Raw genomic sequence first — 27,476 nt, 5'->3', positions numbered from 1 at the left:
AATCAGGTTAGATAATATAAATGGCACAGAGCAATGCTTCCACATCCTCATCCCTTCTTGAGAGTGCATCTGCAACAACATTTTGCTTCCCTTTTTTGAAGATGATTTCAAAGTCATAACCCAACATCTTTGTGACCCATTTTTGTTGCTCTTCGAAGATAATCTTTGTTCCAAGAAGTACTTAAGACTATCGCGATTTGTTTTTACCTTGAAGTGTTTTCCCATCAAGTAAGGGCGACATTGCTTCAGCGCATGTAGTATTGCCAACATCTCATTCTCATAAATAGGTTTTTGTAAATACTTTCCCTTAAGTGGATGACTTTCAAAAGCAATGGGTCTTTCTTTTTGCATTAGACCAACACTATTGCCATTTGCTAAGGCATCGCATTCCACAATAAATGTTTTTGTAGAGTCTGGTGTAGCTAATATCGTAGCTCGGCACATTACCTCTTTAAGATGTTCAAAGGCCTTAGTTGCTTATGGATTCCAAAAAAATGCATCTTTCTTCAGTAATGTTGTTAGAGGTGTCATTATCTTCCCATAATTCTTATCAAATTTGCAATAATACTTTGTCAACTTGAGAAATCCTCAAAGATGCCTTAAGGTTGTGGGCATTTTCCATTCCTTGATGGCTTTAATTTTGTTAGGGTCTGCCTTAACACCGTCGTGGGATACAATATGACCCAAATATTCCACTTCCTATAGTCCAAAGAAACATTTGGAGAATTTTGCATACAATTGTTTCTCCTCCAATAGTTTGAACACCCTGTCAACATGTTGAACATGATCTTTCCAAGACTTGCTATAGATTAGTATATCATCAAAAAATACTAACATGACTTTTCTAAGGAAGGGTTTAAAAGTGGAATTCATCAAACCTTGAAATGTGGAAGGTGTATTAGTAAGGCCAAAAGGCATGACCAAAAATTCATAATGACCTTCATGAGTTCTAAATGTTGTTTCAATAATGTTTTCTATCTTCATTCTAATTTGATGATATCCTGAACGAAGATCCAGCTTCGTGAAGTAAATTTATCCATGTAGTTCATCCAACAATTCATCAGTGACAGGAATGGGAAACTTAGCTTTAATAGTGAGCTTGTTGAGCCCTCTATAATCCAGACACATACACCATGATCCATCTTTCTTGTGCACCAATACTACTAGAGAATAGAAAGAACTTTGGCTAGGTTGAATTATACCTGCCTCTAGCATTTCTGCAACCATTCGTTCAATTTCAATATTTTGGGAATAAGGATATTTGCAAGGTCTAATGTTTCGAGGAACACTTCCTAGAATCAAGTGAAGAGCATGGTCATGATCGTGAATAGATGGGAGACCTTTGGGAATCTCAGATACCTTGGAATGATTGTCAAGGGTTGTTTGGAGATCTAGACAAATGGATGACTTGGATGTTTGAACATCTAGTGAACATAATTGTGCAATTACCCCCCATTGATCCTTCTTCAAAAGCTTGGTCATGCCATTAGAGCTAATTATCTTCCCAGGTTTCCCTGTGATACCCCTTAATTCAATTTCATTTCCTTCTAAGAAAAACTTCAAGGAAAGTTCTTGAAAATTAAAAGTTATCGTCCCCAAAGATTGTAACCATTGGACTTCTAATACAACAGCACCACCCATTCGAATGGCAAGCATTGGACTGTTCAATACATATTCGCCTATGATTAGATAAATATTATGGCACTTCCCTAAGCAATTTATAGTTCCTCCATTTGCAACCATCAGTTGACACTATAGTGTTGGGTATAGAAAGCAATTCAAATCCTTGGCTTTCTTACAATGAATAAAATTATGAGTACTATCTTAATCAATTAGCACTATAACCTTTTTTTCTTGATATATCCTTCTATCTTGAGAGTTTGAGGAGTGATAATTCCCGCCAATGCATTACAAGATATGGTTGGATTCATTTCTTCTTTTTCATCCCCTGAAGTTGGTTCTTGGTGTATATCTTCTTCTTTTGATGTTTCTTGTTCTTTTTCTTCCTCCTCTTCACAATCTATGTAAAATAATTTCTTCTCAACACACTTATGACCTTTAGTGTATTTTTTATCACAACTGTAACAAAGCCCTTTTACTCTTTTTTCCTCCAATTGTTGTGGTGTCAACCTTGTAGGTTATGGGAAGCTAGGAGTGACAACACTTCCATCTTTATAGTTGTGAGTGGTAGACCTCCTTGTTGCCATAATTTTTCTTTCAACTTTTCTTGCCACCCTGAATGCATTCTCCAATGACTTAGGTTCCCAAAGGCGAACCTCATGTTGGATGTTATCCTTTAAAGTCCCTATGAAGACATTAATCAGATGCTCCTCTGGAATATCAGTTACCTTGATATTCAATCTTTGGAAGTCCTCAATGTGCTCCCCAACTGAACCCTTTTGTTTGAGATTTATCATTTGGCTAAAGAAGGTATTGCTCTTTGTATCCTCATAATGTGTTATCAATTCCTCCATAAAAATTGTCCAAGTGACTAGTGCTTTACGAGAACAAATCCATCGATACCATACAAATTGATTGGGTTCTAAATATAAAGATGCAATGTGTACCTTTTGTGTGTGTTGCACATCGTGTAGATCAAAGAATTGCTCCATCTATATTATCCATCTCAGTGTTGCATGAAACACCCCCCCCCCCAAGGATCCAAACCAGGAATCGCATCTCGTATAGTTCCGTGAGGGATCTACCATCAGATTCGCGGTTCGGAATTTCGAAATTGCAGATCGTGCCGACAAAGACAATTCTTGGAAATTAGGAATCGTGTCAGCCTGATCCGCAGATCCGTGGTGGATTGGGCACGGATTCGAAGGGAGACGGGTGGTTCCATAGGGTTCTAAATATTTTTTTTTTTTACTTAAGTTGGGTTGGGGCTTCTCGAACGCTCCAAAGGTGCTCCCTTGATGCTCCTTAGATGCTTCCTAGATGCTTTCTCGTGGTATTGTTAAATTCTTAAAGTAAAAGTGACCTTTTCTCTTAAATTTTTAACATTACCATGAAATGACTCAGGATCTTTGAGAGTGGTTCCAGCGTCATCGGACTTCATATGGAGAAAATAGAATTTCATATCCTATTCAAAATTTAGCAGACTTAACAGTTTCAAGAATTCAGGATCAATGGGATTGTGGCATTTCATTAGATTATATCATGTATGAGGGTATGTGATTAGCATATAATCAAGACCACCAAACCCTATCCTTTGTCATGCCCTTAGCAAAAAATTACCTTTCAATCAAGTCAAAATCATTGATCAAGCATGTTAAGCTTTTTCTACCATATTTTAAGGCTTGGATTAGGTAGTTTGATCAAAATTGGGAAATGTTGACTAATATCCCTAGACAATTGAGGTAGAGGCAAAGGCTAGACAAAAAGAGAAGAATCTAGATTCTAAAGGGTTGATGCTCGAATAATTAATCATTAATGTACAATGGATGCCATATCTATCTTGATTTATGTACAAATATGCATGCTTCCATATCTTCTACAATTAATTTGGTATTTTGGATTTTTTTTTAAATAATATAAATATATATATAGTAGACGCTTCGCTTCCTAGATTTTTGGGAAATGACGCTTTTGCGTCCCCGCTTCGTGCAACATTGATCCATGTTACCAAATCCTTGACATCAAACTTCCTCATATCAATCTTTAGAATGTGGTTAGTCTTCAACCCACTGTTGGAGTCTCTAAAATCATAATTCATATTCCTTTTGTCCTCATCCTTATTTTCATGGAATACCTTGTCACCACTAGGAAGCCTTTCTTGCAACAACTTTGTCAAACCTTCCTTCAACCCTTCCATCTTGACATTCATCATCGCTTCCATGTCTACTTTTAAACCATCCTTCAAAACTCCCATGTCCCCTTTTATTGTTGCTTTTAAACCATCTAATTCATTTTTGGTTGCTCTTTGTGAGAGTGAAATTTGTTGCACTTGGTCCCGTAATTTTGATATATCATGTTGCATTTTTTCCTCTTCTTCAGGCATCATAGTAGAGCTTTTTGTTGGCTTGTTGGGTGTATCCATTTTTTTGTTGCGAGACATACTGGAACCAAATATTAATATCTATGCTTCACTATGCCCTTTTGATCACTTCAAATTGATTTTTCAAACAAAAATTAAGAAAATTTTAAAAAATACACACCTTTTTTCTTGCTTTTTGTAGCTTGATCTTGAAATTGTTGTATCTCTGTGATTTCAACCTCCCAAGGTTTGAAACTTCGTCTTGGGGTAGCATTTTGTGTCTTCTTTCCAACCCCACAAGTTACACTGAAATTGGATTCTTCAAGAGAAAGTTATACCAAATCTCCCACGATGCCCTGATTATGGACTGGTTCAATATAGCGAACTTGTAAGGACTGCCCCATGTCACTATTTCACCTTTCAGCGCTGAAATTTGTCTCCAAGAAACTACATTCCATACAATTTCAGCAACTTTTTACAGAATTCAAATCCGATGCTCGAAGAGAAAGTTATGACGATTTTCCCTAGGTCACCTATTTGAGACTGAATTCTGGAGCATGCAAAAACCCTAAATTCCTTGGACCATATCTACAAAAATATAGCGAACCAATATCTGAAATTTTTACATGAAGTTCACCAAGATTTCAACTCTACATGGTAGAATTTTCAGCTTATGAAGCCTAGCAGAAACAAAATTATACTAAAAATTCCATGATGACCTGTTTGAAGCAGAAAAACCCTAGGATCCAAAGCTCTTATTCCAAATGTTATGTAACCAGATCACAAAAACAGAAGAAAATATAATTCAACGACTTGAAAATAAGCCTCTTCGAGGGGGTAACCTCCTTTTACATCACATAAATGAACAATTCTTGGATTATTCAAATGACAAGACCTCCTTGGTATATATAGGAGTCTAAGGGGTCAAAATATAATTAGGGCCTACATAACAATAATAATGTAAAGGAACAAAAATAACAATAGTGGCCTTCTATGGGGTACAACAATAACAATATGGGGCATACATTATTATTGTAGGGGCCTAACAGATCATGTGCGCCATTTAAACAAATATTCAAGAGTTGTAGAAAGTACAATATCCCTACAACCAAAGAAGACAGTTTTCAAAGTATAAGAAGGAAAATTGCTTGGACAAATTATTTCTAAAGGGTGGAGTAAGATATATCCATCAAGAATTGGATACATCCAACAGATTATCTTAGCCCCAAATAAGAAGGTAGTGCAATCTTTATTTGAAAAAAAAAATTTATCAAAAGATTCATCACAAACTTTGTTAAGATTACCATGCCTATCTCTAACCTACTAAAGAAATATTAGGATTTCAAGTGGGATGATAACAGTAGGGAAGCCTTTAGGACAATTAAAAATGCTATAGCTATGGCACTGATCTTGGTGAGTCCAAACCACTTGAGGGAATTTCAAATCTTTTCTTTCACCTCGAAAGAAATGATAGCTGATGTACTATTATAGAAGAATGCTCAATATATGGAACACTCTATAGAACTCATGAACAAAGGGATTAGGGGCTTAGAGTTAAAGTACATCACGATGGAAAAACAAGCTTATGCTCTTATGCAAAATTTAAAATACTTCAACCCTTATGTGGGATATTCAAATATTATTTAATATGTCCCTCATGCCACAATGAGTGATATACTGACTTAGAAAAAATCCCTGTGCATTTGTGGCAAATGGTATGTAGAATTCAAGAGTATGATATCAAATTTAAGCCTACAGAGTTGGTAAAAGGGCAAGGAATTCTAAGATACTTGCTAAGGAGAATGAGAAAGCATTGAATATGGATAAAGAAGAAACCCTTGAAATGGTAGATGTACTTCTAGACGAGTTGGAGAGACATGAGTGGTATGCATGGATCTTTTACTACTTGAAGAACTTAACATTTATGAACCACCTTGTTGACTATAAGAGAAGGGCCTTGAGGTTAAAGGCATCGAAATATTGTATGATCCAAGGCAACCTTGGTTGGAAGAATCCAGATGGACTAGTTCTAAAAAAGTGCGGATAATGCAAAAGCCTATAGATTAATGGAAGAATTACATACAAGACTTTGTGGTGCACATCATGCTACTTGAACCACAACGCATAAATTTTAAGGGCGAGATATTATTGGTTGACCATATTTGTTGATGTCTGCAAATTTGTCTGAGCATGCCAGAAATGCCAATTACTCATGGGGAAACAACATCTCGCAGCCTTACCTTTATATCTAGTTGTAGTGGATGCACCCATCCAACAATGAAGCCTATATTTCACTAGAGAATTCAAAGAAAACTCAAGTAATGGATTCAAATGGAACCTCATAGCCACTGATTACTTCACCATGTGGGTTGAAGCTATACCCACGAAAAGGACAATATATAGTGTAGTGAAAAAGTCCCTTGAAGAAAGAATTATTATTAGGCTTGGTGTCCCATCCAAGATCACAATTAACAATGCCAAGGACATGAATTCAATAGAGTTATTGTCATTTTGTTTTAATTATGGCATTGTGTTGTCTCATTCATCTAACAATTACCCACAAGGAAATGGCCAAGCAGAGTCAAACAACAAAATTTTAATGGCTATCATTAAAAAGATAGTAGGATATAAGAAAAGAAGCTAAGATAAAATTAAGTATGCTTTATGGGCAGATTGAATCACAAAGAACAATCTACAAGAAGAAGCATGTTTGAGTTGGTCTATGGGATGGAGCTCACATTGCCAGACCATCTAAATATCTTTGTATACTATTTATTGCAACATTTCACCACTGATAGGTGGGCAATCCAAGCAAGGTTGACTTAGCGCGTGGAATTAAATGAAAATCCACGAACAACATTAGATCATCTCATTCAGAACCAAAGAAAAATTAAGAAAATATTTGATAAATGTTAGGATATTCCGACACATAGGATATAGTTAAGTTCAACTTGGTCTAGTGTAGAGTTAGGTATAGAGTTAGGTAAAGTGTGTTTCTTTACCATTGTACATTTTGTAACTTACAATCCGACGGTCACGATATGTAGTGATCTGACGGTTCATTCTCTCCTCGGTATTACCGACACTTGATCCGTGGCTTGACACCTGATTGGTCCATGAGTTCTATTTAAAGCGCATGGAGGGTCATTGTTCGGGTAATCCGTGCATGAGAGAAGCTTATGTAAATTTTCATTCTTTGATTAATAAATTGCCTGTAGTACCCACGTTGGGACAGGCCGTGGACTGTTTCCCTCTTTGAGGGTTTTAACCACGTCAAAAATACTGGTGTATTGATCTGTGATCTGGTTGTGAACGGTGTCCTTTTGGTATTCTTTCTGAGGAACTTACCCTGTAAATTCCTACATGGTATAAAGCTCGTCTCGTTGCTAAGGGCTTTTCACAGGTTGAAGGCATTGACTACACTGAAACCTTCTCCCCTGTTGCCAAAATGAACTCTATCCGCCTTGTTCTTTCCCTTGCTGCCTCTTTAAAATGGGAAGTCCATCAGATGGATGTTAAATCTGCCTTCTTGCATGGGGACTTGCAGGAAGAAATCTATATGGAACAACCCATTGGCTTCATACAAACAGACTCCAGCCTTGTTTGTCGACTTAAGAAATCCCTTTATGGCCTCAAGCAAGCTCCTCAGGCTTGGTATGCCAAAATGGATAGCTTTCTTTTAGAATCTGGCTTTTCTAGGTGTCATTCTGACAATACTGTCTACACCAAGAAAGTGGGCAACTCTCTTATCATCCTTGTTCTTTATGTTGATGATCTTATTCTTACTGGTAGTGATCCCAACCTTATAAACCATGTGAAGTCCAGCCTTAAAAAGAAATTTGAAATGACAGACTTAGGACACTTACACTATTTTCTCGGTCTTCAAGTCTTGCAATCCAAAGAGGGTATTTTCCTTTCCCAGTCCAAGTATGCTTGTGATATTCTTCGTCATTTTCACATGGAAGACTGTAAGCCAGCCCCTTCTCCCTTTCAGTCTGGAGTCAAACTTTCAGTCTCTTGTACTTCTCTTGAAGTTGATGCTACCTTATACCGTCAACTTGTAGGAAAACTCTTGTATTTAACCCATACTCGTCCTGATCTTTCCTTTGTTGTTGGCCTTGTTGCTCGTTTTATGCAAAACCCCCGTGAAAGTCATTGGAAAGCAGCTAAAAGAATACTTCGTTATGTTCGAGGTACAGTACAGTTTGGGATTCATTACAGTGCCAAAGCAGCTCCTCTGTTAGTTGGTTTCACTGATTCTGATTGGGCTGGTGACCCTGATGATCGGAAGTCTACTGCCGGTTATGTCTTCACTCTTGGTTCAGGACCTATTACATGGGCTTGTAAGAAACAGGCCGCCATTTCTCTTTCGTCAACAGAAGCAGAGTATCGTGGTGCCGTGGAAGCTAGTAAGGAAGCCTTGTGGCTTCGTCAGATCCTATCAGAGTTTGGCTTTGAGCAGCAGCATCCAACCACACTTTGGTGTGATAATCAAAGTGCCATTCAGCTATGCAAAGATCCAGTCCAGCATCAGCGCAGCCAACACATTGAACTACACATGCACTTCATCAGAAAGCTCATTCATGACCATGTTCTTGAAGTGCAATATTGTTCAACAGATGATCAGGTTGCAGACATCTTCACAAAGGCTCTCACAGAGGCGAAGTTCACTAAACTTCGATATATGCTTGGAGTTCAGGAAGTTGTCACTAAGGGGGGATAGGCTCTAGTGCCTCCTTCCTTCTCCTATTGTGTCATATTTGTAAATCCTTCAATCCTATCCCAAGTTGTTCTTAAGGGGGGATGTTAGGATATTCCGACACATAGGATATAGTTAAGTTCAACTTGGTCTAGTGTAGAGTTAGGTATAGAGTTAGGTAAAGTGTGTTTCTTTACCGTTGTACATTTTGTAACTTACAATCCGACGGTCACGATATGTAGTGATCCGACGGTTCATTCTCTCCTCGGTATTACCGACACTTGATCCGTGGCTTGACACCCGATTGGTCCATGAGTTCTATTTAAAGCGCATGGAGGGTCATTGTTCGGGTAATCCGTGCATGAGAGAAGCTTATGTAAATTTTCATTCTTTGATTAATAAATTGCCTGTAGTACCCACGTTGGGACAGGTCGTGGACTGTTTCCCTCTTTGAGGGTTTTAACCACGTCAAAAATACTGGTGTATTGATCTGTGATCTGGTTGTGAGCGGTGTCCTTTTGGTATGCTTTCTGAGGAACTTACCCTGTAAATTCCTACAATAAAAGGGTTACTCGAAGGAATTTCTAGAAACGAGACTTGGTTTTGATGTGGAATAAGAAGAATCAAAATCCTGGAAAGCACTGAAATTCGATTCATTATGACGTGGACCTTATAGGATTGAAGATGTAGCATGCACAAATTCTTTCCACCTTAGTCACTTGGATGGAGTAATGCCGCTACTACTCGTGAAGGGGTAGATTTTGAAGTACTCCTATATTGGTGGCAATTAGTGCCATAGTAATTTCGTAGGACTATGAATAAATAAGCTCATTCAAGCAATAGTTTAGAGTAGTTGCTGATTTTCATGCATTGGTTTGATCAAGTTGTGTTTAGAGTAGTTTGATTTTGTGTAGTTGCTTTCATGTACTTACATTCGCTTTGACTATATTTATGGTGGACAACGGTGATATCTGACCTTGTTTTTGTGGATAAATATTTGTAACGCTGAGTAATAGCAAGCTTTCATGATGGATACAAACTGCAGGTTTGATTGAGACTTTGGAGTTTTTATGTACTCTTCTTCAAAAAGCACATGCCCCTATTGAATTTCCACGCTCTTGGGTCTAGGTTAGATTCTTAAAATCTCTGGCGCTACCAAACCAAGAATCTCAACCAGAACTACTTTGCACAACAGAAAATATAAAGCAGTAAATCACATATGCACAAGTATACACAATTTTTAACAAATATTGTACAATAATGTACAAACCAATCTTCGTTATATTAAACCAAATCTGAATAATACAACAGTCTATGGTATACAAGATACAATGACAAACATCGTTACAGCTTCTATGTCGTATCTTGTCTTGTCGGTCCTTCGCTTTTGTACTGCTCACTAGCTACCCCTTAGTCCTTCAAAGGACAACACATCGAGACTCCAAGAGGGATGCCACCTAACACTGTTGCACGTCACTTCTATAGCATGTACACGAGCTAATCCAATCTACTCTCTGGGTAGGCCTAATCCCGAGCTCCAATCTGCTAGGCTAGTAGTCACCTTTGTCCATCAAGGTGCTGCACTTCGACACCAGACTTCACCCAACCTTCAGCCCCTCTTCGTCACTTCAAGATAGCTTGTCTAGGGCTACTTTGGGTAGTCAACACACTGCCCTCCACCAAATCAATGGCACCAAATACTACACTGCTCCAAATTGGCTCCCACAGGCTGCTCCAAATCTAATCCAATTCTAGTCAACTTCTTTGACCCAACGCTCCTCCAAAAGACTGCTCCAAATCAGTTTGCGCATTGCTATTCGTGAATGTTTTGGTCAGGGCAATTGTTGCAGCCCTAAACTCCTCCAACAGTGCACAAACAGCCACCTAAATAGTTGCGGCACACCCTTGAAGGACAGCTCCTTAGCTATGTTGTTGCCTACGATGGATATCAACCCTTGAACTGCCCCTATGCAAGCCTTGCTATGGTGTTATGGCCTGCAGCCTAGCACACAGCAATCCTGTAGCCTTCAGCTCCCCAAAACAGTGCCCAAACAAGTGTCCAAACCAGCAGCGTTTAGACCTCAAGGGCTCGGCCTAACAGCCAACAACCTCGCCCTTAATGACAACAACTTAGACCCTTGTTTTAGCCCTGAAACAGTCCCTTGTCACCTCGTTGTTTCTGCCTCCTTATGTTGTGGCTAGGGCAAGAGATGTCCTTCTCCTCAATGAGTCCTTTCCTAGAGATTCTGTTGCACAAGATGGATGAGAAAATGACATCAACTCACCCTCTATTTATACACAAATGAGGGGCTCCACGAATTGATGAAGAGACATGTCTCTTGGACAAATTCACTTCAAGCCTACATGACTTGATTGTCCATAATTATTTGTCAACTTCAAAAATTCATAATTTCATTTCTAGAGCTTGTTGATTTCTAGTAGCATCAGATGAGCTCTAGCCTCAAGATTTTGCAGGGAGGCTAGGACACATGCATTCCACGATACCCATAAATCATTTTGGGAAATTCCACCCGGAAGAGGTTTCATTAAAATTATTAATTATTTTTAATGGATGCCCAAGTCTAAAATTAGGAAATTAAAATAATGAAAGTATATTAATTAAGCTGGGTGTGAATCTTCTAGAAGAAGACGAGGATCAAGCCAAGATGATTTGAGCCATTGATTAGAATCTAATTTGGGTCGTTGATTGATCAACGAGAAGATTATAAGAAGAGGCTTGATGGGCATTTGGAAGACACATCGAGTGAGATCAAGAGAGCAGTGCAGCAATTGCAAGAGAAGTCATCGAGGAGATTTCTTGCAATGAGGGGTAGGGATAGTTTTCCGGTTGGAGAGTTTCCTGATCCAGGGATACATTTCAGAGGAGGCAGAGAGAGATCCAGAAGAGGCAGCGTAGAGCCACGCTGAGGCAGCGCAGAGGCCTTGAGGAGATTCGCAAATTTGTTGAGGAGCAGATCAGATCCAGTGCCAGGAACCGGGGTGTGAGACCGAAGGGCCAGAGGATAAAGCATCCAGCCAGCAGATCGATCAGCGAGAGGGAGTGACGCAGTCCCTATCAGTTGTCACGCAAAGCAGCGCAGTGACAGGCAATAGATCTACCAATTCTCTCGATAATAAAAAAACATATGACCTCGGAAAATGCAAATCAGGCCTTAATCAAAATTTGGGCATGGAGTGCACAAATCAGACCTTAAAAAATAAAAATACTGAAAATGAGATGAAACGACACATATCATAATTTTATATATTTTATATCGTTGCAAGTTGATGCCCCTATAGTTTCATCAGGTACGGTGTCCCACTGATCCGAATTTAAATAGGAACGCAACAAATTACAGATATAACCATACATATAGAGATGCAACAAAAATAATACTTCATTTCATTACTGTAAAACACCGAAATATGCTTACAAACAGAAATGGAAATAAACTAGCTAGGGCAATGGTAGCTTATCTCTGAGAAGAGATGCGGCGGCTACATTCCTCTGAACTGTGTTACAATGAGGCTCGAAGGCCTATTTATTGTTGAGAAACAATGGAAAACCCTAAACATCCAAAAACCTAACCCTAGAAGATGAAACGCAAAACTGTGGGCCCCGTTTGGGTAAATTGGTACATCAACTTCCCGGGGTCGTAACTTTGGCATACAATCTCCATTTGACGCGCACAATATCTCATTAGAAAGATCTATCTAAGAACTACAACTTTGGGAAGAGCCGATGTTGCTCCCAGTTTTCCCAAAAAACGTCATTCAGGGCCTCAAAACGGCTCCGGAAGTTCAAGACCCGAAAAACTGCTAAAAATAGTAAATTGTGCTACAATTAAGGAAACTGTAAAGCTAAAAGAAACAATGGTGGGGGTCCAAGTGGACTTGGCAGATGACCACCAATATCCACCTGGATCATTCCCCCCCCCCCTAGGAAGCAATGGTCCCCATTGCATTGAGTTCCTCCATGAGATGAGGAAGCTTCTACTGAACTTGGCCCCTGGTGAGCCACTTGCCCTGGTGAAGGAGTTCGCCTGCTTTGACAATTCGATACAGTTGGATAGCGAGTGTGCTTGATCTGTGTGTCCATGATCCGATCAGTTGTAGCTTGTTCCATGCAATCTGGATTTAACTCTGTGGGTGTGAGTTGTTCTGCAATTTCGGGTGTGTCTAGTAATGGTGGAAAGTATGGCCGAAGGCGGTCCACATTGAACACTGGGTGTAGGCCAAGGAATGGAGGAATGTTGAGCTCAAATGCATTGTCTCCCACAGCCTTGGGAATGGTGTAAGGACCATATCGGAGTGGTCTGAGTTTCCGATAGGCGCCGGTAAGGCATTCCTTTTGCAAATGCAACTAGACTTTGTCGCCCACCTGAAACTTGTGTGGTACCCAATGTTGATCATGTCGCCGCTTGTACTTGGCATTTGATTTCTCCAGAATGTCGTGGACCTGTTGGTGATGTTGGATGTGCTCAATGGAGTTGGTTGCCTTATCTATTTCGGACTAGACATGAGCCGAATCTGCGTGAGTAGCTACAAATGGCATGGCCACATCAATGGGACATAGTGGTTGGAATCCCAAGTCCACCTGAAAAGGTCTGTGGCCAGTGGAGTTGTGGAGAGCTCGGTTGTAGCTGTGTTGAACATAGGGGAGGCTCTCATCCCATGTGCGTGGATGCTTTGAGTTGTACATGCGCAGAATGTGTACGATCATCCTGTTCACAAACTTTGTCTGGCCATTAGTTTGAGGATGGAAGGCGGTGGACTTAGTGAGTTTGGTGTCCAACATCGACTAGACACTAGACCAAAATGTACTGAGGAACCTGCTGTCCCGATCTGAAATGATAGACTGTGGAATCCCAAAGTGTACCCGCACTCGTTCAAAGAATAGTTTAGCAGTGGCTTCTGCTGTGATATTCTTCTTGCAGGACGCCATAATGGCCATCTTCGAGAACCTGTCGATGACCACAAAAACACATTCGTTTCCATGCTTAGTAGAAGGAAGGCCCGACATGTAATCCATGGAGATGGATTCCCAAGGTCGACTAGGGGTAGGCAGTGAAGTATAGAGGCCTTGCTTCTTGAAGGTCGGTTTGGCAATGGCGCAGGCAGTTCATGATCTAATGTACTTCCTGACATCCTATCGAAGATTCGGCCAATAGAAATACTTCTGCAGTACTGCCACCGTTTTCTCAACCCCGAAATGCCCAGCAACCCGACTGTAGTGTGCTTCCCAAATCATCTTGGCACGCTTGCTTGAAGGAACACAAAGGTGACCCAGGTGGCATAACAGGGCATCCTAGAGGTGGAAATCTAGAACATGCTGACCCTCCAAGAGTGTCTGGTATGTGTGGCCAAATTTTGGGTTGCTTTTGTAGATAAGTGGCCAATCAAAAGTCTCGTGCCCACAAGAATTGAGCACGATGTTTAACGCCATGATCGGTGGTCGACTATGGCAATCTGCAACATTATTGGTGCTGCCCTTCTTATACTTGATATTCAAATGGAACTGTTGCAGGTATGTGGACCACTTCTGATGGCGATCATTCTGCAATTTCCCTTGGGCCTGTGTGGATGACCGTTTCCTTCCCCAAAATGTAATGCTTCTATTGTTGGCAGGCCTGCACAATGGAATACATCTCTTTGTCATAAGTGGGATACTTCCGGACTGTGTCTAAAAGTGTCTCACTGTGATATGCCATTGGATGCCCGTGTTGAGTAAGGACTGCCCCAATAGCATAGTCAGAGGCATTTGTCTTGACCTCAAATGGTTGTTGCAAGTCTGGTAATGCAAGCACTAGTGCTGAAAAGAGGTGATCTTTCAACTCTGTGAATGCCTTCTGTTGAGATTCAAACCAAAAGAATTTTGCTTTCGCTCCTCCCTTGGTGACTTGACTCAAGGGCCAAGTGATATGAGAAAATCCGAACACGAACCTGCGGTAGAAGTTGGCAAGACCTAGAAAGTTGCGAAGCTCTATCAGAGTGGTTGGAGATGGCCAATCCCGAATGACTTGGATCTTGGCTGGCTCCACATGCACCCCCCATTCATCAATAATGTATCCCAGATACTGAACCTGGGTCATGCCAAGAGTGCATTTCTCCAAATTGGCACATAACTTGTGTTGCCACAGTGTTTGGAGAACCTATCGAATGTGGTGGAGGTGCTCTTCCCAACTCTGGCTAAAGATCAGGATGTCATCCAAGTATACCACTACAAATGAGTTGGTGAATGACCACAAGATGCCATCCATTAGCCTCATGAAAGTTGCAGGAGCATTCATCAATCCAAAAGGCATAACCAACCATTCGAAAAGGCCCTCCTTGGCTTTGAAGGCAGTTTTCCACACATCAGAGGGTTCAATTGGTACCTGGTGATATCCTAACTTCAAATCAATCTTGCTGAAATATTTTGCCCCCTTCAGTTGATCCAAGAGGTCATCAATTCGTGGGATCAGGTACCTATTATGCATAGTGATCTTGTTCAGCGCCCGATAGTCAATACAGAGTCTCCAAGTCCCATCCTTCTTCTATACCAACATGATAGGGCTCCCACAAGGCGATGAACTCGGACAGATGTGACCTTTCTGCAACAGCTCCTAAAGGCTAAATCTGCCTCTTGATTTCATCGTTCTCCAGAACGCAGCGACGATAGATTGGTCCATTGGGCAGCGACGCACCTGGGGTCAGATCGATGGAGTGCTTGACCTGACAGTGCAGAGGAACCCCTGCGGGGGAGGTGAAGATGTTCTCATACTCCTCCACGACCTTGTCCATCTGTAGTTGTCGTGCGGAGGGGCTCTGTCTAGAGGTCGTGGCCACCGTCTTCTTCTTTCCTTGAGGGCATATCATCAGAAAAACAAATTTCCTGGTTTTGGAAATGAGCTTACTGCATTGTTTTGCAGTAACCAAAGAGATGGCGATAGGTAATGCTACCTCCGGTATCCTGTACAACTTATTTCCCACAGTAACAATAACAGCACGGGGCCTTCATTCATACACAGCATTTCGCTTCCACAAGTATGGTTGTCCTAATAATACATCACAAATATCAAGGGGAGCAACGTCACACAATACCTCATCCGTGAAGAGCTTGATGTTGTATGGAAGGCGACACTGTTAGTTTACACGAAGATCTTGTCCTTGGTGAAGCCACTCGATGGTGTACGGTTGTGGATGTGCTGTGGTCGATAAGCCCAGCCGCTTCACGACCTCTGCCGAAATGAGGTTCTTTTGGCTCCCGCTGTCGATAATGAACTGTGGCGGGGAGCCCTTTACCCACATCTGGGAGCGGAAGAGACGCTCCTCCTCCTCTGGATCTTCGAGTTCCTCCTTCTGGATCTTTGTGGTGGCAACAGTGGCATTGGGCTCCGCATCGATAATCTGCTTCCCTTTGTCATTCCCCTTGTCGAGTTCTGACTCAAAGTCAGAACATGCATCCGATTCTGAAACCCTTAGCTCAACCACCAGTGACTGCTTGACCCGACACTCACTTGTGTTGTGAGTAGAGCTCTTATGGAACTCACACCACTCTCCTGTGTCCTTTTTCGGCTTCACAGCGTTGTTCTTTGCTTGCAGCTTTGGCGGGTTGTCTTGGGCCGCCCCGCTTTGGCTTTGTCCTTTATTCTATGGTTTGGGGGCACCTTTCCCTTGCTTCGGATTCGCAGATTCAAAGTCTTGCTTCTTCTGTTTAAACTTTTGCTCAACCTTGACGGCATATCAATATGTCGTGCCGAGCAAGGAGATGTTCAGGAATTCTATTTCTTCCTAAATGTACTTGTGCAGGCAGCCGCGGTATTTGAGTACCAAATGCTGCTCCGAATGCTTGATACCCAACTTTGTGCGAAGGGTATGGAAAATATTAGTAAACTCTGGCATGTCTTGGTCCCTTCCCTGCCGCAGCGTGGTCCACTTTATGTATCGATCCTCATAGCTTCCGACAGGGTAGTACTGCTCCTTGATGGCAGTCCGGAATGAATTCCAAGTGGGTGCAGCTGAAAACAGTGAGGTCGTACTTTCATCCTTCTGCTTGCAGGAGATTTCCCACCAGTCCTTGACGTGGGGGACGGCTTTGAGAAGAGCGAAAGTAATCTTTTCCCGGTCAGAAAAATCATGAACAGAAAAATACTCTTCTAGCAGATTTAACCATTTATCTACGGTGTCTGCATCTATCTGACCCTCAAATATGGGAATGTCAAAGTTAACTTGTACCTTAAAGGGTGTGGCACTTCCAAAGTCGTTGCTGGAAGTAGATGTGTCGCCCCTGGGTAGCCGCTGAAGGATCTGGGCAAAGTTGTCCATCATCGCATTCCTTTGTTGCTCAAGGGCCTCTTCAAGCAAGATTTTGATAGAATCTCCTGCCCCCTCGTCTTTCTTTTCATCCGCCATGGGAGGCCGTCAAGATTTGCGAGGCTAGTTTTGCAAAGTTTCGACCAGTTCAAGCCCTAACTCCTTATATCCCGACCTCGTTGGGGACATGCAAAGAAAAACAGAGAAAAAACAGACCGCTCTGATACCACTGATCCGAATTTAAACAGGAACGCAACAAATTACAGATATAACAATACATATAAAGATGCAACAGAAATAATACTTCATTTCATTACTGTAAAATACTGAAATATGCTTACAAACAGAAATGGAAATAAACTAGCTAGGGCGATGGTAGTTTATCTCTAAGAAGAGATGTGGTGGCTACATGCCTCTAAACTATGTTACAATGAGGCTCGAAAGCCTATTTATTGTTGAGAAACAATGAAAAACCCTAAACATCCAAAAACCTAACCCTAGAAGATGAAACGCCAAATTGTGGGCCCCGTTTGGGTAAATTGGTACATCAACTTCCCGGGGTCGTAACTTTGGCATACAATCTCCGTTTGACGCGCACAATATCTCGTTAGAAAGATCTATCCAAGAACTACAACTTTGGGAAGAGCAACATCGGTCCATGGACCCATGTTGCTCCCAATTTTCCCAAAAAACGTTGTTTAGGGCCTCAAAACGGCTCCAGAAGTTCAAGACGCGAAAACTGCTAAAAATAGTAAATTGTGCTACAATTAAGGAAACTGAAAAGCTAAAAGAAACAATGGTGGGGGTCCAAGTGGACTTGGCAGGTGGCCACCAATATCCACCTGGATCACCCACACCCAAGACGTCGCATGCGTCTGCCCAAACAAAAAGAACCATCCGTGAAGATAGGGGGACGTGTCCATGGGACAGGTGTTTTCTTCCTTCACATGCCTCAGTGAGAGGGGGAGCTCCCGCTCCCCTCAGTGACATTGCCAGGGGCTTGTGAAGGGCTCATCTCCTCGCAGCTAGACTAACTTCTTGTTTTTAAGACCCTCATAGCTTTCGAACCCGAATTCCCAAAATTCAAAATCCAAATGTATAAAGTGGACTTTGCAAATTAAAGAATTCTAAAATCCGGAAAACACACATACATAATTATCCATGAGCAGAAACCCAACAAAAACATGCATCTCAACTACAACTGCAATATAAAATCATCTACTGAGAAAACAGTAGACAACAAAAAATATTTGCAGGCCAGCTACAATTTTTGCATTGTACTGAGAATAAGCCCACATAAACAAGCACGCATAAAAAATACAAATATAAACCAGATAAATAATTACCATTAGACGTGTTATATAATGAGGTAAACATTGGTTTAATTTGATGAGCATGGTAAACATTGGTTTAATTTGATAATGAATCATAAAGCTCTCAATTCTTGTCTTTTTCTTTATTATACCATGGTAGGTCATATTTTTCCTTCCAATAAGTTGTCACTTTTTGAGTCAAGTTGTACTATGAGAGACCTCGGTAAGCGTAGTATGTCATCTTTCTTAACCATCTTTCACACCATGTCATCTTCCCATTATTTCCACGCACATTTATCATGTTCCCTTCCATGGTTGACTTATCATATGTCATGTAGCCAAGCCCAAAATAAAGAAAAGAAATTCCCATCTATGAAAATCCTAAACAAAGTCAAAAGAGTTAAAATGATCAAGGTCAATGGAGCCAAAAGCGAAAGTCAAATTCTAAAGCTTGAGCTATGACACCTTGCAAAAAAACCAATTTCCCAAGTCTTGTAGTCAAAAAGGAAAATCTAAAGAAAATGACCAAGTAAATAAAAGAAAAAGGCAATAAAGGGTTGTAAGAAAAAGAGGCTCAAGGAATGGTAACTCAATGCTAAGTGTTGCCTCTCTAAAGACACGTGGAATGAAATCATAGCCCCTAGCTCTTGAAAGCTAGAAAAAGGGAGAAGACCTATACACTCATCCTATGTGGCTATTATAGTCAACTCGTGAAAATACCCTTTTCCCTAACATCTCATCCATCACATCGCATACTCCTAACTTAGAGTCCTAGAAAATGCTTCTTGTCTTAGGGCTTGTCACATGTAATAGTGGTTAATAACATTCCCACCATGGGTAAACTTATAAAAGGATAAAAATTAACTGAGTTAGTAAGAAGTTAAAGGATGTCACTACTTGTTTCACCACCTAATGGCACATATTTTGAGGCATGACTCAACAATTTGAAGTGGCACCACTCCACTGGACGTTGTGTGGCTACCTAGAGTGTTGCATCATTCTAACTAGGGTGTTGTGACTATGCATTGGGAGTTGCGATGGATGCCTTCCACGTCATCTTGAGCCACACATGCCATCCTTTCCTCATTTGGAAGGGTTGGCTTGCTTCTTGGGCCATGGAAACATGCATTGGAGCCACATGTCTCCCTATTTCACTCGCATCTTTGGAGGGGACATTGGAGTACTTTGAGGGAGCAGCCCTCATTCCATGGCATCTATCCACACGTGTGAGTTTGTTGAGGCTACCTTGGAGCATTTTGAAGGGGTGGCCCTCTCTCTATGACTTGGAACCATATGTGTGGGGTCTATTTGAGCTATTTGAGGCATATTGTTACATCTTGACTGGGTTGACCTCCTTAATGAGGGAATTAGTTATGCTTTGACCACATCTATTGTATTATTTTGAGAAGGGAATCCACCTCGTTGGGCTATCTATACTATTGAAGTTGTACCTGTGGCATTAGTCTACCATAAAATATTTTGGTTAACATTGTCCTCTCAAGTTAGTTGGAGTATATTACCTTTTTGAGCTTAGATCTAGGGTTAGTTATGGATCTATTGTTGTTTTATTGATGTAGTTGTACTTGTAAGCCATAGATCTATAAGAAAAACGCTCCTCTATATTGTAATTATTGTCGGAAAGCCTTGGAATAAAATTGTCCATTCTCTTGTTCAAGTTTTATGGAAACGGTTGTCTTTTTTGAGGTGAATCTTGTTCTTGGAGCAATATTGGAAGCTAACATTACAGATTTGTGGATGACAAAGTCAACTTAAGGGCCATTAAGGAGAAAAATTGTTACATTGGTAAAGATTAGGAGCGATAGACTTTTCTATATTCCTTATTTCTTTTTGTGTTGCTTGCTTTAAAGAGGAAAATAGTATGCTTTAACATCACTTGGTTTATTGCATTGTAGACAATCTTTAGGCAAGGGCTAACCTAGTGTTGTCTTGAAAGTGGATCTTTCATAGACCCTTTCCCCATCAAATCTGTGGTTTTTAGTGACCAAATTAGAGATCTGATGTTATGCGCATCACTTGGTGGCCTATAACACCTGATCTTCATCAAGAACAACCCTCTTAAGAGACCAACTTGACCCCATTAACCCAAACAGAATTAGGCACTACTCTTAGCTCCAAACCAACCAAAAAAAAATTAATATTTCCATTTTAATTTTTTGTTTCAAGTAATATGAAAATCACAGCAGTAAATAACTTTAAAACAGGTTGCATTTAGGAGTCATTTGCATCTAAATTTTACATCTTATGTTTGACTCATAAATTCGAAAGCAAATTGTTGATTTTTAGCCCTAAAATCCTAAGTGATTTGTTAATTCTAGCCAATGTTACTTGGGAGCAGGAGCGAAAGTGGGGAGCAGGAGCGAAAACGGGAGCGGGAGCAACATTTTCAGAAGCTCCCGGTTTGGGAGCGAATCCCGGAGCGATTTTTTAAAAATATATATATTTTTTATATTTTTTAATTTTTGATACATATATCTCAACAGAAACATGTAGAATGATGAATTAGATATAAAAAACATAAAAAAAAAACATAGATTGATCATTGAACCATATCACATCAATCATCTAGAAGTTATAATCTTCATCAACCATGTCCGCAAGTTAGTAACATACATATTACAACTGCAACATATTAAGTCTCGTGAATCATAATTCATCAAATTCAATCTTAAAGTTTCATCTTCAAGCTCTCAAAATTGAAAATTCAATATATAACATTTATCATCATTGATCACCAAAGTTATACTTGTAAGCTAAGTTTAACCATTACAAGAAATAATATCTTAGATATTTCTAAGTTCTAACTTCTAACTATTAACATGAAATGAAATGTTATAAAATGAAACACGAATAATGAAATGAAATGAAACAACTTTAGTCTTTCACGAAGCATCATATTCATAATTCACAATCATTACCAATGAGTTATAATTGCCAACTTCAAACTTCAAATTTTCATTGTCATAGTCATATATTGTTTACAAAAAATATCATTATGATATGAAAGAGTCAAGAGTCAAGGACTCAAGACTCAACAGTTATGAAAACTAATAGAAACTAGAAAAGACAAGTAAACTATAAATCTACATGTGGCCCTTGCCACGAGAGTCTCCAGGAGTATAAGCAGGTCGTGGTGGTCTTCTAGGAGTCTCCCGCACAGACGGACGACCAGAACTAGAAGGCACATGCCCTCCACGTGAGGTGTAGATGGACGGGCGACAGCAAAGGAACAAGACTCGGAACTCGAGCACTGCTACTGGATGGTGGAGGTGGCATGGCTGCTGCAATTGCTTCATCTTCATCCCTTATAAGTTCCTCTTCCAGTTCTTCAAGATGTATAGTGCCATCCTCCAAATTGTCTTCCTCTGGGTGGTTGTCCCAAATTTTATATGTGGGATCCTCATAACCCCGATCACAGTAATGACTCAATAACCTCAAGTTGTAGTGCACATAAACCAAGCTTTCTGCCCAGTTTTCATTGAGTCTATTTCTTTTCACATTATGTATGAAGCTGTAGGTGCTCCAACACCTCTCTGTAGAAGAAGTATTTACAACCTGTGATAGAACTTTTTTGCCAATTTTGGCAAAGGTCCATGGCCGCCATATGTTTCCCACCATGTGAGAGCATCAAATCTGTCTCTGTCTTCCATTGCATGGAAGGTACCAAACAAACCAGTGCCACTGAAGTATTTGCCTATTTCAAGGCGCACAGCTGCACATTCCTCCCTGTCATGTATCAAATTTTCCAATGCTTGCAAATATCCAATAGTTACCTCTGCATCTAAATGGGGTTTGGTCCTAATCCCACCCCCTGGTGCAGGTTGGCCCAACCAAGATGTAGAGTAGTATTTTGGCATAAGGATATACGCCAAGCAATGTAGTGGAAGATTAAGTTTACTCCACCGTACACACACAAAATCGTGAATCATTTTGTACAAGTCGGGATCTCTGTTATGAACAATATACTTTATTTGCCCCAACATGGTATCCATCTGCTCATACACCTCGCCAATCACTGGTTTATCTGTATCTGCAAACCGAATCATGTGATAAATGGGCTTGGTGAAATCCAATACTTGCCTCACACTTGACCAAAACTGACCATCAAGAGCGGCCTCCTCCACCATTTCAAAACCTCGCCTATCAGCTGCATTTGTAGCCCTTTCCTTTAATACCTACCAATGTGGACTTGATACCATGCTAGCCAATGACTCTCTTACCTTCAAAAGGCGCCTGAAGGTGAGGTAATAGCTACCAAATCTGGTCTTCGCAATCTTCAACAACTCCAATCTCGAGTGACTGCGGAAAAGGCCATGAGTATTGCTATGATTTGTAATAAATTTTACCATTTGTTTGCCTTTCTTGTACAAATCACCAATCCATTTGTATTGTGCATTTTTGTTCTTGACAACATCATGCATCAGAAGGTTCAATGTGTGAACCAAACATCCAGACCAAAATATGTTGGGGTATTTATCCTCAATAATTGCTCCCGCTGCCTTACAATTAGGAGCATTATCAATGATGACTTGGATGACATTGTATGGCCTAATACGCTCAATTGTTTCAAGTAATGCTTCTGCAATGTTGATGGCAGTCTTGAACTTGTCTGAGTAATCATATGCAGTTAGAAAGATGGCACCACTAACAGACACAGCAAGAACACTTATCAATGGTTTGCCTTTTACATTTGTCCATCCATCAGATACAATGGACACCCCATGGTCAGTCCAAGAACTTGTCATTCTATTCAAAGAATGTGATATTTTTGCTTTTTCATGATCAAGTCCAACGGTTCTTGCCTTGTCATACCCAGGGCTCTTGTATCCTTTAGGGGCATCATTTATGGCAGAAACCATTTCGTGCCAATAAGGTGAGCGAAGAACATTGAATGGTATCCCACATGCATAGAGAAACCTGTAAACCTTTGAATCCACATCATTCCTACACCCCTCATCAAGGAAATCTGATATGGTTCTACGCCTTAAAGCTAGTGACCCTGTGCCTCCATATCCACTGCCTTGGGAGGATGCTGAAGGAGTTCTTTGTGCTTGTGATTGTGAGCTTGGTTCAAAGAAACCCCTTGATTTTTTAGATTTGTATTGGGCTTCCTCCTCTTCCCTTATGTATTTGGCTCTATCTGCTGCTGACACAACTGCACAAGTTTTGATTCCTATTTGTTTATCTCCATCCCATGGCCTTTTCCCGCAGAGGTGTTTTCTAGCATGGGTGTACGAACCTGTGTAATTATTGTTGCAATGGGGGCAATGAAATTTAGTGGTTCCACCCCCTTTCCCTGCTTCAGGCCTGTTAACATATTTCCACAAGGGGGTTTGGTCTTGTTTAGTTTTTTGAGAGTCATGTTCACCCTCCTCCAGCTCCTCCTCACCGGGGTTTTCATCAAATCCATTTTCTCCAGCTTCTTCATCCCCCTCTTCATTTTGGCCCCTCCATTTCCTACTCTCCAGCACCATAATAACCAGAAAAGGGACCAAGAAGAGGAAAATGCCAAGAAATATAGCCAGGTCCATGATGTTTGATATTTGTAAGCTTTTGAATCTGCAAAATTTAATGGGAATGGGAATGGGGATATGAATGAGAAAATTAATTTAATTTACTTAGATTAATTAATTTAATTTATTAATTTTATTTAGATTCAAGATTTTTTTACTAAATAAATTAAACTAAACTAAATTAAACTAACTAAACTATACTAAATTACTACCTAACTAAGGTTTAAAATACTAAATTACTAACGTAACTAACCTCTTTGCAGGCTTGCTCCTTGCTCCTCGCTTCTCCTCGCTCCTTTTCTCTTGCTCTCGAGCTTCTCCTCAACTCATTCAAGTGACAATGAATTTTTTTTTGCCCCCAAGTCATTTTAAAACATAATTTTTTTTTTTAATTAATTTTTTTCGCGTCCACTTTTTTTTTTCCGCCCAGATCGCTCCCGGCGTCGCTCGAATCGCTCCCAGAGCGAAAATTAAACACTCGGGAGCGATCGCTCCCGAGCTGTAATTTTCGCTCCGGGAGCGATGGGAGCGACACTCCCGATATCGCTCCCGATTTTGGCAGGGAGCGCAAATTTTTTTATCGGGAGCGCGGATTGGGAGCGGGTTCAGGTGGGGGGAGCACTCCCCGCAACTCTGATTATAGCCTTAGTTTAATGCTGATTTATAAATCTGGAAATGGTTTATTGAAATCTGATTTAAATCTGGAAATCAAATTGTTAATCATAAACGCTAGATCAGAAACAAAACTGAGTTCATTTTCCCTTCAACTCTACAATGGCTTGAACTTAGTTTTCCACAGGGATTCCACCCTTGACTAGTAGAACGCTTCTAGCCTAAAGAGAGAAAGGCATGACTACAGAGGTGATGGTGGGTAGTTTGCCTAAGTTTCCCCTGGGGTTCCATGACTTGTGCTTAGGGGCTTTTTGCACCAAGAGAAAACCTGAGAGGTAACAAGTTGGACTAGCACATATTTCCATAGGTCTAACTCTTATCAAGGAAGCAAAAGGTGGACATTGGAACTTCGGTGGTTGTTCCTCACATGCTTGGAGCCTTGGCGGGTTCATCCCACTTTCTTGGGTTCAAATAGATGGAGATTTGTACATGTGGCATGGCCAGTCTATTTTATCATTTATTTGGCTTGTTCATGGAGCTACCTAGATTTATATTACTTGTTTATGCATTCCTAGAATAGATCTAGGGTTTTGGCATGACTTTTATTGTTTCATTGTGAATCAAAAGAAGAAGCGAAAGACAACGTAAAACCTGTGAAAAACAAACTCTCCACTCTGCAATTTATATGGCTCTGCCAAAATTTCAGAGGAAAGGTACAACTACAAAGTTGTGCCAAAATTTCATAGGAAAGGTACAAGTTACAACTACAAAGTTGTGACAAAATTTCATAGGAAAGGTACAAGTTACAACTACAAAGTTGTGGAAAATATAAATCTTGAGGAAAGTTAGTAGGTGTACTTACTACATAGTCAATATTTTGACACAGACATAATGGTTGGATCTCTGTAACAGGTTGCCAGGCAACAGAAAACACACATCCAAAATTTGTACAACTAAACATAAAATATATAGATTAAGCCTCCATATCATCTATAGTTGGGCATGAACTATGTAGGTCAGATTCTTACATATCAACTAACATATCAATTAAGTCCAGCCCATCAGGCTAGGCCGAATGGTGGTCGTCCCACACTGGAATGCGTTTGCCAACCAATATTGGGGCCCTGCCCAGGTTTGAAACTGTGTTAGGTTCAGGAGTATAGTGGCAGTCCCATCGACTCAATCCCAGACCTCCTTGGTGACATGTGGCAGGTCTACTGATTCTCCTGATTAAAAAAGACATATCACTTCAGCCCATCAGGCTAAGCTGAATGGTGGACCTAAGCTGAATGGTGGACGTCCCATATCAAAAACTGTTTGTCGACCAATATGGGGGCCCTTGTGGGGTGGTTGCATTAGGCTCAGGAGTATAGGGGCAGTCCTTCGTACTCGACCTCGGGCCTCCTTAGTAACAGGCAATAGGTCTACCAATTCTACTGATAATAAAAAAAGTTAAAACATATCACCTCAGAAAATGCAAATCAGGCCTTAATCAAAATTTGGGCATGGAGTGCACAAATCAGACCTTGAAAAATAAAAATACTGAAAATGAGATGAAACGGCCATTATCAGAATTTTATATATTTTATATCGTTGCAAGTTGATGTCCCTCTAGTTTCATCAGGGATGGTGTCCCACACCCAGGACCTGGCATGCGTCTGCCCAGACAAAGAGAACCATCCGTGAAGATAGGGGGACGTGTCCATGGGACAGGTGTTTTCTTCCTTCTCATGCCTTAGTGAGACGAGGAGCTCCAGCTCCCCTCTGTGTCTCATGACATTCCCAGGGGCTTGTGAAGGGCTCAGCTCCTCGCAGCTGGACTAACTTCTTGTTTTCAAGACCCTGATAGCTTTAGAACCCGAATTCCCAAAATTCAAAATCCAAATGTATAAAGCGGACTTTGCAAATTAAAGAATTCTAAAACCCGGAAAACACACACACATAATTGTCCGTGAGCAGAAACCCAACAAAAACATGCATCTCAACTACAACTGCAATATAAAATCATCTACTGAGAAAACAGTAAACAGCAAAAAATATTTGCAGGCCAGCTGCAATTTTCGCATTGTACTGAGAATAAGCCCACACAAACAAGCACACATAAAAAATACAAATATAAACCAGATAAATAATTACCATTAGATGTGTTATATAATCCAGTTCCCTGTGGCCAGTCAGCAGGTGGAATCCATGCAAACCTGAACAAGGAATCATTGTGTCGTAAAACGACTCCATTAATCTACTTCTCCACAATTACAGTACAAGAAATCCTCAGTGGTCATTACCAGCAACTGCCAAACTAACGATTTCATGAAACTATACAGAATTTACAAAGGAAGCTGTTTATAAAAATGAAAAATAACGAATGGATGCTAAAGGCCGCGGGAGTAGAAACCGTGAGGGGATGTGAAAGCGTGTAACGACAGTTGTAGTCATGTAAGATCAGTTTTCACCCAAAATTCTGTCTAGAGTCAAGTCTAGTGAAGACGAAATGCGCCCATTTTTTTGTACAAAATACAAGTTAAAAAGGAAAATTGAATACCGACCTGGAAACAATCGTTCGCATCCCTTTTTTGTGTGTGGCTCTCGCACCCCTGTGGAAGGCGCAGTAAGGTGTGATTCGATTGTGCTGAATGGAACTTATCTACAATCTTTCAGAGTTTTGACAAAGGATTTAAGATATTGATGCAACTTTCAATTTTACAATCCCAAATGCTGAGTTACAATGGCAACGACTTATTGCAGAAATTGCAAAATGATAAGGATAGTTTTGGACCGTGTATGTGACACATGGGACTTTGAGGGAAGGATATCTTATGGTTTTTTGAAGTGCAGGTACAAAGAGCTAATTTAATATAAGATTTTGGAAGTATATGGCAAAGAATTTTGGTATGAGGTTGGATTTAAGAAAGTATTTATTAGCGGTTGTAGATTGCTTGGTTTGTTTGTGGATTAGTTCTTTGTTATAAGTTTAAATTTCATTTGTGAGTTTAAATCTCATTGGTGAGGATCTAAGTCACTGTGGGAGAATTAAATTTCTTAAGGGG

The 27,476-nt window shown here is 40.4% G+C and overlaps 1 protein-coding gene across 4 annotated transcripts in view; it reads right to left on the bottom strand.

Annotated features, from left to right (window-relative positions):
- The window catches only part of LOC149250163 (protein THYLAKOID ASSEMBLY 8-like, chloroplastic), a 94,376-nt gene extending 67,123 nt beyond the window's left edge, over positions 1-27,253 (bottom strand). For 3 of the 4 annotated variants that reach the window (XM_089458923.1, XM_089458924.1, XM_089458925.1), the window contains exons 1-2: positions 26,976-27,252; positions 26,566-26,627 (exon numbers count right to left, since the gene is read on the bottom strand). The gene's annotated coding sequence lies outside the window, so the exon portion shown is untranslated. Of the gene's footprint in view, positions 1-26,565; positions 26,628-26,975 lie in introns of all 4 variants that reach the window. The other variant, XM_089458926.1, reaches the window with a different exon arrangement.
- Between the last annotated feature and the right edge of the window lie 223 nt (positions 27,254-27,476).

Source organism: Pinus tabuliformis, chromosome 7 (assembly GCF_031772625.1).
Source record: "Pinus tabuliformis cultivar Carrire ecotype Pingquan chromosome 7, CPIR1, whole genome shotgun sequence".
NCBI classification, from domain to species: Eukaryota; Viridiplantae; Streptophyta; class Pinopsida; order Pinales; family Pinaceae; genus Pinus; species Pinus tabuliformis.
Note: the sequence above shows the minus strand (reverse complement) of the source record. Positions and strands in the feature narration are given on the sequence as shown.